The sequence below is a fragment of the Pseudomyrmex gracilis genome, unplaced genomic scaffold, assembly GCF_002006095.1.
Source record: "Pseudomyrmex gracilis isolate BER0280 unplaced genomic scaffold, ASM200609v1 scaffold_122, whole genome shotgun sequence".
In the NCBI taxonomy this organism is placed as follows: domain Eukaryota; kingdom Metazoa; phylum Arthropoda; class Insecta; order Hymenoptera; family Formicidae; genus Pseudomyrmex; species Pseudomyrmex gracilis.
The window spans coordinates 46,972-52,385 of record NW_018020706.1 but is presented as its reverse complement, the minus strand read 5'-3'; positions in this window follow the sequence as shown (position 1 = coordinate 52,385).

The following is a 5,414-nucleotide window of genomic DNA, read 5'->3' as shown; positions in this document are numbered from 1 at the left end:
CTTTTTCTAATAAAATGTACTGTGTTGAGTTATGCATTTATAGACTTTGCTTTGGGTTAGAAGTCGATAACCCGTGTGGAACTGTTTTCAAATCAAAACTATTCAGTGCAAAAAAACTTGGCACTGCATTGAAAACTAAAGACAAAGCACACTACATGCGAGTTATTCATGTGCTTCACATATGGAAATTTAATTTTTAACCTCTTGACGAGCGTCGACTATAGTCGACAATTGCCGAAAGCATTTGATTGTTTACGTTCTTTAGTTTGGACACTTCGTTGTAAGTAGGTTTTGTATCAACTCTCGTGTCTGTCAATTTCTCAATTTAATACGTTTGTTTGCGGCTCGCGGCTAGTCAAGTGACGTTACGCGGCGGACGAGCGCCGTACCGAAGGGGTTAATACATCAAGTAGCATAGCGCTACAATATTCGGTATAAGTTTTTTCGAGATATCATCTTTTTTGGTAAATATATTTACAAAAGGTCAAACTCTTCAGAAATCAATGATCTTGACATATATTGTCAAGGACATCTCGTTGAGTAACAATCAAAAGGTTGTAGCCGTCGTTAGGTTAGGTTAGGTCGTTGTTTGTTAAAAAGTTATTTGTAACAAATGTAATTATTCAGTATAAGAAAGGCTGCTCCGATCACTTTAATCTTGACGTATTGTCAAAAACATTCTTCCGAGTAACCTCTAAGTTATTTTGTAGCTGTTGCTCATTGTTTATTAAAATCTTATTTATAAAAAATATAATCACATAAATGATTGGTAAAACCTCACAAATGTTCAAAATTTAGAAAAATGTTTAAATTTAGAGTAAATATACATTTTAAGTCACATCTCACCAATTTTGTTGCGTCTTAGATATGTTGGAGGGCAGGCCATACTGAGTAGATATCTACAACAATTTTGCAGGGTATGACTTTGGTTTAGAAAATATAACAGTTTGAAGTTTCATAATTTTAATATACTTTATTCTAGAGATAATATAACCTGATATTACAAACAGTGAAGTTTGTGTATGTCGGACTGATGTGTTGACGAATGTAAACAAAGCTACAAGGTAATTTAAATTGTATTACCTACAAAGTAATTCATAATTTATCAAGAGTCCGTTTTACTATTTCCCGCAGTTGGTTGATAGCTTTCAATATGCGACTTCTTAACAAGACTACTTTCTTATGTTCTTTTTATTTGTGTTGTAAACGTGTAGACAAGGGGGGCTGTCCTACGCCTTCCCGCAGGGAAAGGAACGAAGCTACTCACTCACTCACTAACTCACCTCACCTTATTTTACTTGACCTCACTCACTCATTCACTTCATAATCAGCACTTTTTTTTTGTTTTATGCACATATATCTATAATACACGTGTTACGTATAGGTCATGCGCGCATGTGCATGAAACGGAACGTGTCTGTAAAAAAAGAGAGCAGACGTAGTATTGTCTTTTTTCCACTATCATGCGTCGCGCTAGACAGTTGCCACGCTAGACAGTTGTAGGAATTACGTGAAAAAGACAATTCTTCACCACTGGCTTGTCTAGCTAGACGACGTTTCTGAATAATTTTCCGTATTCTAACAAAACGATGACTTTACATCGAAATATCTCTGTTCAGAAGGCAAAAATGTAAAACAAAAACTATAGCACACTTTTCGTTCTAATTGTTTAGTCCGAATCGATTGAGATCAACACAAAATCGATCGGTTCAGTTATTATTGAGGTATGAAAATCTTAACTTCGCTGAACTGTCTGACTCGCTTAAAGGAGTCACGGTCCAGTCTCGTGAACTTGGCGCGAGGCACTACCGTGCCTCTTGATATATAATTAAATTTAATTTATAATTAATATATAATGTAATATAGAGAGAGAGAGAGAAGTAATTTTAATATATAATTTGCGCACGAAATAAATATTTGATTCATTTCTTAATACAGTTTTTATATCTTTCAATTTTTTGATAAAATAGAACTTGTAGGAAAGATAAAATCATAAATATTCACAAATAATGTACATATTTTATCACAATCAATCATTTATTTTTTAAATATTTTAATAAATAAGACTTACAATCAAAATAATCAATTGCAACATGATGTAAAAGGAAGAGGGAGCTTTGTTATACTTTTGCGCAAATGTCAGAACGGATAGATGATGAAGTCATTTCCGGAATAAGGAGGATCTTGAGGAGCTTAATCATCTCGTGTTAGATTTCCGGACGAGTTTGTGCTGTCAAGTTAAGGTCATCAGTGCCTACTTGAGAGAGTCCTCGGTATTCGAGTCCGTGGAAAAAATAACGAGATTTCTCTCTCTCTCTCTCTCTCTCTGCACAGCAGGAGATAGGTCCTAGTCAAAGCGAGCCTATTGTCGATGCGGGTCCGTGGATTGCTCGGCCGTTCGCTCGCCCTCGCATCGGTAACAAATGACGTTGCATGTTCCTGGCTGGATGTCACTCGGTATCAGTCGAGCAAATCGTCTAACTCGCGGGCGCTCTTGCGGGACGAGATTCCATGGAATGTTCTCGTTACAATTGTTGTAAAAAATTGTCGGCAATGAAGAAAGTACGTATTCATCTATACATATCCGCGCCGTTGCTCTCGTCGTGACGCTTTGACGAGCTTTGCTCTCGACATTACATTTGATGAATTGTGCAAACTACATTACCACCACGGATGAATGAGTTTTTGTTTAACCAGGTACACTGTTATGAGATCCACGTGATATCTCGCATACGCATACACGTCTTTATTTGCATGATTAAATATTAAGCGTCGTATAACCGTTATAATAGAGAAGAAATGAACAACACATACACACAACGTTTCTATATAAATTCTATATTTAAAAATCTATATTTAAATTTAATTTAAAACGATTAAATGTATTATGTGCACGTATGACGCGTTATTTAATATCAACATTATACATATTCGTGTAATATCGGTCAAAATTGTTCGAAAGAATATAGTTCTTTAATATCCATACTAGACAGAGGTTAAAATGCCGCATACCACATAAAGCGTGCAAAATGGCGGGGATAGATACTATCCTAGCCGGTTAAAGAGACCGCGTTTTGCACGGAATTTTACTCGCACGCAACAAGACAGCAACATTTTAACACGCTCAAGCGACAAATAACCACTATTAAGCGCAACAGCTGTACTGCGATCACGATGCGAAGATGCGCCGCTTGCGGCTTCGGCAATCCGTATCTTCTGCGTTGTTCACAAAGAATAAAGGGTCTGCCGATCGAAGGAGGTCCTCTTCTACTTGTGTGGCCGGATCGACGACGCCTTCAGAGTGTCTTGAAACCGCAGCGGTAGTTACCGGTATGTGGGATCGATCGACGGATACCGTACATTAAGGAGGAGATGTGCACTGCCGATCCGCTCGGTTCAGTTGGATCGAACATCTATAAGGAATGACTATGTTTTGTCAGCTGTTTTTAAGACTGCGATGGTTCTGCTATCTGTGTTAACTTATTACAAATTTTCTTGTGACAAAACATTGTAGGAAACAATCCTTCCATTTTTATTACATAAATAAACACATAAAGACAATTGTATAAAAAATTAGGTATTATGTTTAAGTATATATTTAGCGAATAAAGTCTCTATACATACAGTCCGTACCGCATTTTACGATTTGAATCACAAATAATAGCAAGGGACAGTTTTTCTTTTCCAATCCAAAAGAATTTGTTAGAAATATACTTATGCGAGTCTTTTATTTTTCTTTACTTGCTTCTATGATACAAACCGCAGTAATTTACACGACAAGCTATACTACGTAAAAAAATAATAGTTCGTAACCGCAACCGTACGCGTAAGTATCCTTTATATGTTAAGCTCGACTGATGTACTGATGTAATCGGAATTTTATTGAATTATTTCATAGAGATATTCCTTTATCTTAATTATTAATTTATTCAGATTCTATCTTGATCAATCAAACAGCGTGTTTCGACTATTATTAAGGAATGGTATCATATAGATAGAAGAGATAAAACTGCTATGGAATAAGATACATTGTCGTGACTTCAAACTTGAAGAATCACAGTTATAGTATCAAAAAATAGGATTTATTATCTCGGCAATGTGACGTACCGCGTCTCATCTTTTGTCTTTAGACGAGCGTTCACTGATTTTTCTTCTTTGCAGTCAACTGCTGCAATCCAGCTTCACGAGGGCAATTAAATTTGCGCACTCGCGTACTTCGTACAATAATTATTACTCGAAGCGACGATTTGTGTCGCGATCTGGTTCGCGTGCGCGTGCGTTAGATTGATACCATAGCACAATAACAAGTACAATCCCCTTTTTTCTGCTAGTGTGTATCCCGTGAAAAACGTAATACGCGTACGTCCGGTGTATGCGCACGTCTCTCGGCAACTATTCCATCAAGATATGTTATACATACAGGCATTCGCGCGCGCGCGAGCGCAGAGTTCCGCACGCAATACGCCTCAACTTCTGGGTGGTAGATGGTAATTACCATAAGTCGTGAAATATGACTTCATGATGACGCGCCTGTGTTCAACAAATGGAACAACCGGGGTCGACCACCAGCTATATCCCGAGTCCACATAATGCCAGTCGACATCAGCGGGCCCAGTCGTTTTATTGTCGGCCTTGCGCTGCTCTCTGTTCTCGCGGCCTCCTTCAGAAATTATTCTTGGATCGTTGGACAAAATATATATAGATTGTTCCAAACACCGAGAAGATTGTACTGACAAGAGACATTTATGTTTTTTAATACTCCGAACAGATTGATAATGATTTTTACTCGAAATCTCGTGTATGTATCTATTTAGACTCATGTCTCATTGGCGTTATTATATTTTTCAATGATAATCAAGGAATTTATTATGCATATAATCCTCCGCAATTAGCTGAAATCAATAACACGTGATACTTGTAGAAAACTCGCTTGGTAACTTGTCTTTTTGTTTTTTGTTTGTCGCAATATCGCTCTTTTTCCCGCGCACAAGAGTTCAGATACTTGTTTCGCGTATGGATTGTAATCGAAGTAACAATCAGTCGCCACTCTCGTTTTATCGGCTATGTGCGTGCTATGATGGATATCGTGATAATATCTTTATTATGATAAATGTTCTTTCCGCCAATGCAATCTATTTGCTTCGCTTGCAAGTTAATGGCATACATAAGTAAAGCAAAACGAGGGTAACGCGCAGCGATCGTTCAACAATCTCGAGCGTCTTAAATCTTAAATCACAGCTTCGATTATACATGTAGGAGGTAAGTTCACAAAAAGCCATAAAATATGTAATTTTACTTTTGAATTAAAAAAGTCTGGAAAGAAAATTCACTAAAAGCAAAGTTGAATCTATATAAGAAAATGTAGAATCGGTAATTAATATTCGCGTAAACACATTTGCGTAGAAAGTTTAACA